Below are 14,949 nucleotides of genomic sequence, written 5' to 3'. Positions count from 1 at the left end.
TTTATCAGCATCTACACCATGGCTATGGGAACAGATCTGCAAACTGCATTTGAGGAGGCTAAGAAACTGGCAACAGATGCCCAAGCTCTTGTTTTCAGTGATCCCCCGAACACACAATAATTAACACAGATGTTAGTAGTTATGGACTGGGTGGAGTATTCTTTCAACAACATAGTGGGAAATTGAAGCTAGCTAACGCTGTGCCCAGACTGAAATGCAACGTTTGGCCAGCATTTGGGTATCTGAGAAATTTCATCAGTATCTTTGTGGCTGAGGATCCTAAAAATGCATCACAGATTATAAACCCCTCTAAGGTAGCTTTACTAGCATTTTCTTAGCTGGAAAGACATTAAGTAGAGTATCTATTTGACACTTAATCACCTGTATCCTCTCCTCCCCCCTCTCCCCTCTCCCTCCCTCCTCCTCCCATCCTCTTCTCTTCTCCTCCCCCTCCACCCCCTTATCCTTCTTCAACCCCCTCTATAAGTCGCCTTGAGCCTACCTAGGTATGAGCGACGCAAAAATAGAAGATTAGATTAGAGTAGTTTAGACTAGAGGAAGATGCTGTCATTGTATTTTCCTGATTTTATGTTTAAATATATTTATTGATTTTTAAATCATATAACCAAGAATACCTTGTACAGAAAGCAAATTAGCAATTCCACATAAAGCAAGAAACATTCCAATAACATTTAAATCATGTGTAAACTAAAATGCTCAAGTCCTCAAATTTGGATCCAAGATTTCTTATCAAAAACAAAGATAGAAGAATTGAACAAATGTACACTCTTTCATAAAGTTAGCTGGAGGGCTGATTGCTGGGATTAATCAATAATCTTAGAGCTTATGATTTTTCTACCTCCAATTGGGAGAGCGCTAAAAAGGAAGTCAACTGATTAGGCTCAAAGAAAACATATTTAACTGATCGGTGATGCACTATACATTTACAAGGGTGTCGCAAATAAAAAGTAGCACCCAAAGATATAACACCTGGCTTCAACATAAGAAATTCACCACGACGCTTTTGAGTCTCTCGTGATAAATCAGGAAATACCTGCACTTTACAACCCATAAATTCTTTCTGTCTATTTTTAAAGAATAGTTTTAACAACCATACTTTATCAATAGAGAGAGCTACTGTTATAATCAAAGTACTCGGTTCTACAGCCTCTTTATCAGATTTTTCCAATAACTCCGATACATCCAATAGTCCTTGATCCGTTGACTTTTTTGGTAATTTAATCTTATTAGGTAAGTAATAGACTCGTGATAAAGGAGGTAATGAATCTTCTGAGGCCCCCAAAACTTCAAGAAAATATCTTTTAAACATTTCTCTAGGTGATGTCAATGGAAGCCTAGGAAAATTAATTAATCTTAAGTTATTGTATCTGGAGTTGTTTTCTAAGTTCTCCATCTTTCTTCTAAGATTAATATTGTCTTTCATTAAAGTTTCCTGTAGTTGTTTGGATGATTTAATTTCCTGTTCAAACTTTTGAACAGAGGAATTAGAGGCAGTCATATCATTTTTCAATTCTTTAAGTTCAGTTGAATGTTGAGATAATTTCCCCTCAATTGACTGAAGTTTGGGACTTATGGTCTTCACTAGTCCGGCCATAAGATCCCATAGTGAGTCCAGAGTTACTTCTGAGGGTTTTTCCAAAGAAATTAAAGGTAAAGAAATGTCATAGTGCTCACCGTCCAGTTGATTAACTTGTCGCTGTCCCTGAAGGTTAACTCGCCTCTCCTCAGATGATTTCCCCTCAGCTTCTTCAAAGGAGCTCATATCCATAGGAGCTCCTGTCAGCAGGCTCTGTGATGGACTACTTGCCTCAGGGGAAGGCAAGACCCCGACCTCCGGGGTTTCCTTACCCCTTGGAGAGCTGCTTAGCTGAGGTTGCGGGGGCGGCGCCCTAACGTCGGGGCTCAAGGATGTCTCCAATCCCGGAGGAATCACCACGGCCTCACTGACGCCGCTACTCCTCTGCGGGCCTCCCTCCGACGCCGAAAATACTCCCTGCATCCGTCTGATGAGTTCCCCGATGTCACCAGCCGCGGGGGTGGCCGTGGGCCGCGAGGCACCAGCGGCGCTACGGCCCCTCTGTTTAGGCATCGGGTAAGTGGTTAACCGCTAAGAAATTATTAGAAGAAAAATCCTCAGAGCGGCTCCTCAGCGCGTCCAGCCTGACGCCATCTTGGATCTTCTCGATTTTCTTCCTGATTTTATATTATTTAGAGAACATAAGAATTGCCGCTGCTGGGTTAGACCAGTGGTCCATCATGCACAGCAGTCCGCTCCTGCGGTGGCCCTTAGGTCAAAGACCAGTGCCCTAACTGAGATCAGCCTTACTTGCGTATGTTCCAGTTCAGCAGGAACTTGTCTAACTTTGTCTTGAATTCCTGGAGGGTGTATTCCCCTATAACAGCCTCCAGAAGAGCATTCCAGTTTTCCACCACTCTCTGGGTGAAGAAGAACTTCCTTACGCATGTATGGAATCTATCCCCTTTCAACTTCAGAGAGTGACCTCTCGTTCTCCCTACCTTGGAGAGGGTGAACAACCTGTCTCTATCTACTAAGGACTCCTATTATCAAACTGTGCTAGCGGGGTTAACCCCCGCGCTGGCCAAAAACTACCGGCTGCTCAAGAGGAGGTGTAGCAGCTAGCGCGTCCCGCGGTTTAGCGTACGCTATTACACGCGTTAAACCGCTAGCGTGGCTTGATAAAAGGAGGCCTAAGACTATTCCCTTCATTATCTTGAATGTTTCGATCATATCCCCTCTCAGTCTCCTCTTTTCAAGGGAGAAGAGACCATGGAGTAGATGTGGACGTTTTATTTGGACTTGACTGAGACAAGATCTCTTCTCTGTTTCACCTTACGGATTGTAAATTAGCTTTGAAGGATCACTAACCTGTTCACTCTGCATTTTTTCCTTAAAACTTAACTTTGTTAAACACTAACCACCAATAATTCAAAGAAGCAAAGTCTACAAATTCTGCTGAGCCTTTTGTTGTTTTAAGCTATAATTCTTAAAAGTTAATGGTGAAACTGCAGAGGGGGAAAAAAACACCTCAGAATACATGATTGAAAGTACTGTAGCTGCGTTCCCCTTTACTAGCTGTTGTCCTCTGGGAAGGAGGGTTGTAATCTACCTCTCTGGTCCCAAAAGTAAAGAGTGTGAAGGAACTTACAGAACCTCTTATTTATAGATTCCTCTGGGTGGAAGAATCAGCAGATGCATTTGGTTGCCAAAGTGATATACGAGGAGTTGCAGAAAAGTTCTCAGCCTAACCAAGAAGAGAATGATTTGGAGCTGTGAAACTTCCTAGTTATTCCACACTTTTCTTGACGCTTTTTATTTCAATGATATGAAATGAAATGAAACGAAAAGCATCAAGAAAAGTGTGGAATAACTTGTAAGTTTCATGGCTCCACATCATTCTCTTTTTTGGTTGGGCTGAGAACTTTTCAGCGGCCCCCCCTCCTATTGTGATGTCATAATGCCTCATTCCACCAGTGCCTAAGAGCCAACCTCCTCGGTGATGTCACAGTGGCTTGGCTTCCCTATACTTCTGCCCAATTGCTAGATGCATTTGCCTCATTTAAACAAAGTGTCAAGAAAAGTGTGGCATAACTTGTAAGTTTCATGGCTCCACATCATTCTCTTTTTTGGTTGGGCTGAGAACTTTTCAGCGGCCCCCCCTCCTATTGTGATGTCATAATGCCTCATTCCACCAGTGCCTAAGAGCCAACCTCCTCGGTGATGTCACAGTGGCTTGGCTTCCCTATACTTCTGCCCAATTGCTAGATGCATTTGCCTCATTTAAACAAAGTGTCAAGAAAAGTGTGGCATAACTTGTAAGTTTCATGGCTCCACATCATTCTCTTCTTGGTTGGGCTGAGGACTTTTCCGCAGTCTCTTGTAAGCTTCCTTCACAGGAATTCATTTAGAAGAGCAGCTGGACAAAGTGCTTTCAAGATACTAAGATAAAACTGAAGAAGATGCAACAGTGGAGAATCAGGTGGAACAAGCACTGGATCTCAAGTATAACATGGAAATTACTAAGAGACAAGAGAATTGTCTATCTACAAATCCGTAGGTGACCCAAGAGCCAGAATAAAGGATAACGGGCTCAGGGTCTGATTAAATTTTCAAGGCAGCACAGGTATAACTTTTGCTGTTAATAAGTTTCTATTTATGTCATTGGCTATACTTGAACCTAAGCTACCTAGATTTGACATTTAACTTCACCTCTTTCAACTTTCAGTAGAAGTATACTGCGGGTACCAAGACAGCTTCCTTGTGATTTTATTTCAACTACTTACAGTCTGATTCAGACATACTAACACCTAGGTCCTGAAGAAAAATCTTTCTCCTAACCAGTAGAAGGAACCTCTCTACCAGAATTTCTCTTGCAAAGATTGATATAACATTTCTAGAAAGCATTTTCCAGTTATAGAAGACCACTGCGCTCCACCAGCACTATCTTACAGGCAAAGTACCGAGGACCTCAGAAATAGACAGTGACTCAGTTCACAAAATCTGCATACGTAAGGAATGTTGAAAACACACACGAGCTGCTATTACCCACAAGCACATGGTTATTGATGGCTTCTTCTACCTGCTAAAACAGGGGTTAGCAATCACGGTCCACAAGAGCCACAACCCTGTCAGGTTTTCAAGATTTCCACACTGGGTACGCAGATCTATTTGCATACAATGGAAGCAGTACATGCACAAAAACCTCATGCATATTCAGTGTGGAAATCTTGAAAACCTGACTGAGTTGTGACTTTGATGCCCATGGTTGCAAACCCCTGTGCTAAAATGATCCCCAAATAAAAACAGCATGTGAGGAGTGGCCTAGTGGTAGAGCTGCTGCCTCATTAGAAAAGTTATCTGTATAAAGATGCATTTGAGACGTATTTATTTATTTATTTATTTAGATTTTTATCCCGTCCTCCCAATAGCTCAGAACGGTTTACAAATGAACATACACAGTAGGGAGTAATTAGACATATAAGTAGTACAACAGGTTTAGTGATTGGATTTATAATTTTTGGAGAGAATTAAATACAGGGAGAGTTAGCAGAAAGAGAGAAGGGGGAAATACAGTAGTTTAGTTTAAGGAAAGTTATAAGCGTTTAGGTACAATTTGTTAGTGGATAGAGTAAGAGAGGGTCATACTGGAATTTCGGGAAGGTGGTAGGAGAGTGGAGGGTGGGGCCTAAGGGGGGGAGAAGACAGAGGAGATCTTTAGTTGAAGAGGAGGGTCTTTACCGATTTACGGAATGTTAATAATGAGTTCTGTTGTCTAAGTTGGGGGGGGAGTTGGTTCCAGAGGTGTGGAATGAAGTGGCTGTAGGCTGTAGATAAGATAACTTGCTTGCACTTATATCCAGTCTCAATCAGTCCTTATTCACAGGACTCATATCCTCCTCTCTTCTTTCACCTTCTTTCTCTTCATTTGTTACCCCCCTCCTGATGTGTTATCCATAAATGTTTTTCCTCTTTCTTTAATGATTGCAGTTCATCCCCCTTTCCTTTTGTATCAGTAATAAATTTGTATGTATATATTTTATTTTGTAATAAATTGTCTTATCGTTTGTCCCCTTTTTAATTTGTAATGCGCATTGAAATATTTGACATTGCGTGTACATCAAATTTTAATAAAACTTGACACTTACGGGATCAATCTCAGCACTGCTCCTTGTGACTCTGGGCAAGTCACTAATCCTCCGTTGCCCCAGGTATCAAATAAGTACCTACGTACAGTATATGTAATCTACTTTGAATGTGTAACCACAAAAGGTGGTATACAAATCCCATCCCTCTTTCCCCTTTGCTGGCTCCACTTAACTACCAGAAAACCCCAACCATATCCTCTTGAGAAAGCCAAACAAGGCTACTAATGAGTCATTAGATATGTACCAGACTACCTTCCTTACTGGGTCTATTGACAAGATGCACAAACATGCCACTATTCTGCCTGATCTCTCCCATCATTGCACACAAGTACAGCTAGACATAAAAACCCCCATTGCTATTCCCCATACAGAAAAACAGAGGTGATTATGTCAGAAGAAATTAGACAGGGAATGGAACAAATTCACCCAGATCAATTACAAATTAAAAAAGAATTTAGCTTCACGCATGAACAGAAGCAGATAACTTTGGTGGACTCTTGACACGTGCCCCTGTGCAGCTGCTGCATTCTCAGCTGATAGTGCTGAAGGAAGGGGGAAGGGACTTTGGATTTAGCTTATTATACCTTTTTCATTTGTAACTCAAGGTCCAATCCAATCCAAATCCTTAGTTTTATATATTGGGTCTTTCTCTGAAGGGGACTCGATCCGGTTCACAAAATTAGCCCAAAAGGGTAGATTCAGGCATGGAGGATATAAGCATAAGGGTAAGGGGTTAAGGGTCATGGATTTGATATATTGCTTTTCGGTGGTACAACCAAAGTGGTTTACATTTGTTACAGTATATGCAGGTGCTTTCTCTGTCCCTAGTGGGCTCACAATTTAAGGTTTGTACCTGGGACAATGGAGGGTTAAGTGAAACATGACCGGCCTGCAGGGTACAATCTGTTGTGAGAATGAACTTAGAGATGCAATTTCAGTCAGGATTCTTGGGACAGAATTAGTCCAGAAGCAGGGGCGGGGAATGAGGGCCAAAATCCAGTTGGGTTTTCAGGATTTCCCCAATGAATATGCATGAGATCTATTTGCATGCAAATAGATTTCATGCATATTCATTGGGGAAATCCTGAAAACCCGACTGGATTGCAGCCCCACCCCTGGTCCAGAGTATCAAGGTGCATACATAAATGTTCAATAAGGGGATGTAGACTTGACATTTTCCTTCCACCTTTATGTTTGTTCTGAAGCATTTAGAGGGCCTTAAAAAGGGAGAGACTTAAGGGTCAATTCTATAAATGGACACCAAAATATAGGCACCTATTTTCCATCGGGACTGCACCTATTCTGTACATGGATTTAGTGTGCTGACAGATATTAGTGTAGGTCAGCAAAATGGTGTTCCCAAATGTGGCAAATTTGTGCGTAACTTACAGTATTGTACAAGCTGTGTGCACAAACATTGCTTCCACCATGGTGCACCCATGTATAAGCTAATGGTTGGTACAGTGGGATGAAATCCTGGGGGAACTGGGTTCAATTCCCACTACAGCTCCTTGTGACCCTGATCAAGTCACTTAACCCTCCTTTGGCCCAGGTACAAAAGTTAGAGTTTGAGCCCACTAGGAAGAGAGAAAAGTACCTGTATATAATCAGGGCTAGTTCAGCCTATGAACCAGGTGAAGTCCTGACCCAGTATACCAAAATCCCAGTCCAGTCTATCTTCAAACTTCTAGATGGATAGGTGCTAGACTGGGATTTTGGTACCCTTTTTCATCAGTGCACTGAGCCAATGGCTTACCTGGTCCAGCAGGAGAAGGATACTTGAGAGACAGGGGCAGATACTGGATCACAAGTTGAGAGGGGGAGGGGCGAGATACCAGATTATGAGGGTGGGGCGCCATTGCAAAAGTTGGCTCAGGGTGCCACAGTCCCTTGAGCTGGAGGAGAAATAGGGCTCTGTTGGGCTTTTTTGTGAATGTGAGATAAAGAATGCAGCTGGACTTTTTCCCAACCATTATGGTTGTAAACTGTGAATGATATGGGATTGTATCTATGAAAACTGTGCTTAAAGACACATTATTTTGAAGACTGCAATAGAGTGGAGTTTTTTTGACCAATGACTGGAGAAGCTCCTTTATAACTTTAGTGTGACTATAATAAATGTAAACGGCTTTGATTATACCACAGAAAGGTGGTATATCAAATCCATCACGCCCTCTTGTATTTATGCGCTAAGGTGTTTGTTTGTGCATCTTATGAAATACCACTTACATGCACATATGTATATTCGTGTACATGAATGTTAGCATTTTGCAAATATATATGTGCTAAATGGTGTTTAACATTAGGTGTACTGTTATAGCATTAGGAGGTGGTATGTGACTGCTCACATGGAAGAGGTCCAATAGAACTGTAGATTACCTTTGAACCTGGGGGTTATTTTGTGCCTAGTATTCATTATAGGTTTGGTTGCGTCTCTCTGAATTCTTGATTAAAGGCCTGAACATAAATTGGCCTAATCCTAATACAGGACTGGCATACTCCAGGACTGGCTCAGATTATCTTTGATGATAACCTTTGGTGATGAACTGGGAGAAATGTGGACATCCTATTTTCCATGGAGACAGATGCCTTGTGCAAATTGGAGCTTCACATGTCCTAAATTAGGACTGTAGTTCTGTGGAGCGCCATTAGGTGGCAGTAACACTCTGTTTTCTTCTTATCTGATTCAAGTGTTCAAGAACTCAAGTACTGCAGTAATGAGAGCAAAAAGAGTAATCTAAAGTTCTGTGTCAGAGAATTTACACAAATTCATCCTTAGAAAATGGAAGAAGGGCAAAGATGCAGCCAGTGGCGTACCTAGCATATGTATATAAGCAAAAACACAGATATATTGAAAAAAGAATGTATGACCAATAAATACTTTCAATGTAGACAAATAGGGTATTCAAAAAGTAGAGTGAAGAACAAGGAAGACTAAATGCCAGATAAAAATGAAGGAAAAAGCCTCAGAAAAGGCCCTCCCACCTCCACCGAAGTGGATAGCAAATGGTGGTTAAGCGGTAACCTCACTGGCAAAAAACCTTCAATAGATACTGAACATTTGAGCGTTTATACCAAGCTTCACTACAACTTATAAAACTGATAGGGGAAAAAATCCATTTATCTTCTGCTGGTGTGCCAATCAGCAGAAGATAAATGGATTTTTCCCCCTATCAGTTTTATAAGTTGTAGTGAAGCTTGGTATAAACGCTCAAATGTTCAGTATCTATTGAAGGTTTTTTGCCAGTGAGGTTACCGCTTAACCACCATTTGCTATCCACTTCGGTGGAGGTGGGAGGGCCTTTTCTGAGGCTTTTTCCTTCATTTTTATCTGACATTTAGTCTTCCTTGTTCTTCACTCTACTTTTTGAATACCCTATTTGTCTACATTGAAAGTGTTTATTGGTCGTACCTAGCATATGTGACACCCGGGGCCCATCATATTTTGACCCCCCCCCATCTGTATGAAAGGAAACGGCAGCATCTTACATACTGCAGTGAGCAGTACAACATCAATGCACCCATTGTAAAATTAAACAAGCCAGACTAGTACAGATCAATCCTGCACAGTCAATCCTGTTAGAAAACCATATCTTTCAAACACACAGAACACAGAAAACACCTTCGCCTAGTATGGAATATATAATTACAAACTAACCCCTCCCCCTTTTACAAAACTGTAGTGTTGTTTTTAGCCACGGTGGCGCTAAAAAATGCTCTACAGTTTTGTAAAAGGGGGGATAAAATAGAAATACATAGACAAAGTTTAAATTGAACCACCAAGAAGCTGGACTCTGCATACAATGCAACACCACAGAAACAGCGATGCATCTCCCCTAAAGCAAAAAAAAAATAAATAAATATAATTTTTTTTCTACCTTGTCTTCTCTGGTTTCTGCTTTCCTCATCTTCTTGTCACTCTCTTCCTTTCATCCACTGTCTACCCTTTCTCTGCCCCTTCTATATGGCATCTTCTCTCCTTCTATTCCCCTTCCAGAAACTTTATGCCTCCCCCTTCCATCTCTCCCTTTACCCTCATTGGTCTGGCATCCATCTTCTTCCCTTCCCTCTTCCAATGGTCTGGTATCACTCTCCTCTCCTCTTCTTTCCTTCCCTCTCCCACACCCCCATGGTCTGGGATTTCACTCTCTCCTCTCCCTTCTCTCCACTTCCATCAGCTTGTGCCCCCTTTTCTTCCTACCCAATTCCATCCAGTATCCTTCCTCCTTTCCCTGCACACCAATTCCATCAGCATCTGCCCCCTTTATCTCCTTCCATCACCCTTCCATACCACCCTGACCTCCTTTCTCTCCCTCCACCACCCTTCTATACTCCTCTCTCTCTCTCCAAACCAGCAAGGTCCCGCGATGACTGCGGCTGCCAGTCCATCCCCTTCAATGTCACTTACGTCTTCTGGAGCAAAGGCAGCAGATGCAGTCATCGAGGGACCTTCCTGCACTTCAGCATGGCTGCTGACTCTGCTTCGGAATAAGTACAGTAGCCACGCTGAGGTGCAGGTGCTGTTTAGAGCAGCGTGGGAGGTTTCGGACCCGTCTGGCTGTGCACCCCCTAGGTCATCCAGGGCGGTAGCACCTCCCCTCCCCCCGCACCGCCCTTGGTATGCCACTAGATGCAGCTTTGAATATTAGATTAGATGATTTTGTCTCATCTTCTTATCCAGTCCTACCATAAGGTAAGATTCTCATTTTGAGGGGTGGGGGTGGGGGCAAATTTAGGTTCCTGGAGTACTAGTAGCAAGTGAGTTAACAATTTGTAAGGATTCCAGGGAATTCTTATAACAACTTGTCTTAAAAGTATGATGTGGATGGTAATTTTTTATATATAAAAAAGGCTGTCTAAGTTCAAATTCCCAAATGGCACCTACTGTTTAAAGGCAAGAGGCACCCATGTGCCTTTTATATAATGAGATATCAGAGCCAGCCCTAGCAGTACACAAATACCAATACAGATATTCCAAAGATATGAATATGTGCAACTCCACCCAAATTATACCCTAGGGCAGGGGTAGGCAACTCCGGTCCTCAAGAGCAGGAGCCAGATCAGGCTTTCAGGATATCCGCAATGAATATGTATGAGATGGATTTGCATGCACTGCCTCCTTGAGATTTAAATCTATTTCATGCATATTTATTGTGGATATCCTGAAAACCTGACCTGGCTCCAGCTCTCAAGGACCAGAATTACCTACCCCTGCCCTAGGCCTAGGGAATACCTACATGCAGTCTCTGTGAATATAAAATGTGTATGAGGCTATGTAGTTTTGTACAGAAAAAGTTTTGTAAAATTATATCCTTTCTGTGTCTATGAAGCACATCCCTTAGGCCTAAATCACTAAAGATGTAACTTTTACAGCAGGGCTGCCCAAGTCCGGTCCTCGAGATCTACTGGCAGGCCAGGTTTTCAGGATATCTACAATGAATAAGCATGAGAGAGATTTGCCTGCACTGCCTTCTTGGTATACAAATCTCTCTCATGCATGTTCATAGTGAATATCCTGAAAACGTGGCCTGCCAGTAGATCTCGAGGACTGGACTTGGGCAGCCCTGTTTTACAGCATGTGGTAGAATTTATATAAATAACACTATATATTCTGTCCCAATATTCATTTGTTACTATATTATTTCAGAACATACAGTTTTCTAATTAATGATGTCTCTGGTATTTTCTTCTCTAGTCTTTTCATCCACATCTCTCTCTAGTGTCTCTTTTCCTTATGTTTTCAATTTAGTTTTTTCATGTTTCAGCACCAATTCATTGATCTGTTTTTTGGGGTTTTTTTTTAACATCTTCGCTGCCTCACTCTTCTCTCCATCTTTATCATTTACTCTGCCTTACTTCTTTCTTCTACTCATTTCCCCTCCCCTCAGTGCTTTTCCTTCATTTGCCGTACATTCTTCTCACTACGCTCACCACCTCTATTTTTTTCTCCTGTGCTCTCCTCCCTTGCTTTCTTCATTTTTTTCCCAACCTTCATCCATTCCCTTCCTCCTGCTGTCTCTCCTTTCTCTCTGTCCCTCTCCATGTATCTTCTCTTCTCATTCCCTTTCTCTTGCTATCTTTCGTCTTCATAAGCCAAATGCCTCAGATTTCTGTAATGCAAACACAAGCAAAAAGTCCAGCAAACTGCAGTGATATGTCAAACAGCAAACAAAAAAAGAAAACCACAGAGACGATGTACAAAATAACAAGTCTTTAATCAATAAGCAGTTTGTATCCAAAATATAGGATCCAATTTGGATTATAAACCGGGACCCGGCACGGTCCGTGTTTCGAAAAAACACTTCTTCCTCAGGGGTCCTAAAGGTATTAAAACCACATTCTAGGGAACCAAATAGTATACAACTGGATAAAAAATGCAATTTGGTGGACAGAAAAATGAGTCTGGTAAGCAAGGAGGCATACAAGTCCTAACTTCATTTGAAAGCAAAGCAGAAGCAGTGCTGCTGGTTCTTGTTTTCCAGTGGCTGAGGGCAGAAGGAAGAAGCAGGATCCTTATCCTCTATAGAAGAAGCAGTAGATGCTGAGGCTGGTGGATGCTTGGGACGCCCTTTGAGAGAGATGATAGTGTCCAAAACTGTGAACGGATTTTTAAAAAATGCATGGGGTATACACAGGGGATGCTTAAAGAGAAAGAAGATGGAAATGCAACACGACTGTTACCTTGGGCAAGAATAGTGGGAGCTGAGGCTGATGCTGGCTAGACTTGTATGGTCTGTGCCTCGCATGTGACGAGAGACAAGAGTGAGTCAAAAATAAGTGAAGATGAGGATGATTGTTCAAAGTAATTTTTAAGGGCTGAGAGGTCAAAATAAGTATATGAGACAAAAAGGAAAGACTTCTCAGAAAAGAGGTCCCAAATGCTTTTTTCTGGCATTTGAATTATACCATTTCTCCTTTCTGGGTTCCTTGAAAAAGACCACGAAACATGGCCCATGTCGGGACCTTGTAACATGCTCAAGCTAAGTAGGATTTATACATCCTCTTTTTGCCATTGAAAAATTCAGTTAGATATTTCAGAAAAATATCTTATTGTATCACTTAATAGCCATACACAGTGATGGGTCGGTGGGTTCGGCTATAGGAGCTCCGGCTCTTGGTAGGATTACATATATTCTGAGTGTATGCCTAAGTGTACTTTATAGCTATTGAACTTTATTCAAAACCGCATTTGTGACCTCTCTTCTAAGAAGTCTTTCCTTTTTGTCTGAGAGACAAGAGTGGCCAAATCCAGCATGGGAGAATGGAGCCCAATGCTGGATAGACTTGTACAGTCTGTATCCCACATGTGGCGAGAGACAGGTGAAGGTTTGACAACTCCAGTGTGTTGATTGTTTTATTGTCACATACTGTGAATGGGGAAACTGTACAGCTTAAGAGGGAGGGGAAGACATCGTGACTGGTAAGTTGAATACTATCAGCAATACACCACATATAATCTCCATCATGTTTGGCTGTATTTATAGTTGGCATGGTGGTGACTTCACAACCAGCATTTAAACATGGGTGACCTGGGCCTTCATAGAGTTGTAGGCGAGGCTCTGGTCATTTTGTTGAATAGACTGGATAGATTGTGTCATGTACTGCATTACTGACCTATATATATAAAAAAGTCCAAGGTAACCTTTCTGAAAGGACAGGTGAAGAGGACATTTCTCTGGGTAAGAAAACATTATTTTGCTCTGTGCTTGGATAATTTTGGGATAAAAGATAAATTGTAAGTTCCTTTTTAAAGACAGTTTAGATTTTAAAAGAGCAAACTACTTATTTAGCTAATTTCCATAGTATAAAAGCCATTTCACTAATAGTTTTTAAACTTGAACTTTCTGCTAGCGAAGCTTAACCGACACAGATTACATCCTCACCTTGAGTACCATACACAGTTTTGTTTGCCATATCTCAAAAAAGATGTACTGGAATTAGAAAAGGTTCAAAGAAGAGGCTTGAGTCGGTCCAGCGAATGGCCACCCGGATGGTCTCGGGACTCAAGGATCTCCCGTACGAGGAACGGCTGGATAAATTACGGCTATACTCACTCGAGGAACGCAGAGAGAGGGGAGACATGATCGAGACGTTCAAATACCTCACGGGCCGTATCGAGGTAGAAGAAGATATCTTCTTTTTCAAAGGTCCGACGGCGACAAGAGGACATACATGGAAAATCAGGGGCGGGAAATTGCACGGTGACACCAGGAAATACTTTTTCACCGAAAGAGTGGTTGATCGCTGGAATGGACTTCCACTTCAGGTGATCGAGGCGAGCAGCGTGCCTGATTTTAAGAAGAAATGGGATCGTCACGTGGGATCTCTGCACAGAGATAAATAGGGGAGGGTCATTGGGGTGGGCAGACTAGATGGGCCGCGGCCCTTATCTGCCGTCTTTTTCTATGTTTCTATGTTTCTAAGAGTGACCAAAATGATAAAGGGGATGAAATTTCTCTCATATAAGGAAAGACTAAAAAAGCTGAGGCACTTCAGACTGGAAAAGAGATAGTTAAGAGGGGGATATGATTGAGGTCTACAAAATCCTGAGTGGTGTAGAACGGGTAAGAGTGAATCGATTTTTCACTCTTTCCAAAAGTACAAAAACCAGGGAACACTTAATGAAATTATACGGAAATAATTTTAAAACAAATAGGAGGAAATGTTATTTTACTCATAGAATAATTAAGCTCTGGAACTCGTTGCCAGAGGATGTTGCCAGAGTGGTTAGCACAGTTAAGTTTAAGAAGGTTTTGATAAGTTCCTGGAGGAAAAGTTCATAGTCTGCTATTGGGGTGAAGCCATTGCTTGCCCTGGAACAGTAAAATGGAATGCTGTTACTATTTGGGTTTCTGCCAGTACTTGTGATCTGGATTGGTCACTGTTGGAAACAGGAGACTGGGTTAGATGTCCAATGGTCTGACATAGTAATGGTTGCTCTTATGTTCTTAGATACTGAGACCAGATCTGTTGAGATTGAAGGAAGTCACTGATTAGCCTCTTGCCCTTAAACATCCCTCTCAGCAGTAGCACAAGGGATGTATAGTGAAGGGACATGTATAGGGATCCTTAACCTCCCAGGATAATAAAGTGGGAAATTATTTTTGAGGACCGAAAGATCAGAGTGGCACTGAGTGATTGCATTTCTACAGGGGCCAGGAAGAAGAGATACAGTAACTGCTGGTTGCATGAGGAATCTAAGACAACAGAGCTGTGAAGGGGGTCCAATTTTCCTTCTGAGTGGGAAATTTTAAGAGACCCCCC

The 14,949-nt window shown here is 41.9% G+C and overlaps 1 protein-coding gene across 1 annotated transcript in view; it reads right to left on the bottom strand.

Annotated features, from left to right (window-relative positions):
• Nucleotides 1-14,949, bottom strand: part of CDC42EP1 (CDC42 effector protein 1) — a 71,917-nt gene that overhangs the window by 22,892 nt on the left and 34,076 nt on the right. The gene's annotated exons all lie outside the window — the stretch shown is intronic.

The sequence above is a fragment of the Geotrypetes seraphini genome, chromosome 2 (genome assembly GCF_902459505.1).
Source record: "Geotrypetes seraphini chromosome 2, aGeoSer1.1, whole genome shotgun sequence".
NCBI classification, from domain to species: Eukaryota; Metazoa; Chordata; class Amphibia; order Gymnophiona; family Dermophiidae; genus Geotrypetes; species Geotrypetes seraphini.
Note: the sequence above shows the minus strand (reverse complement) of the source record. Positions and strands in the feature narration are given on the sequence as shown.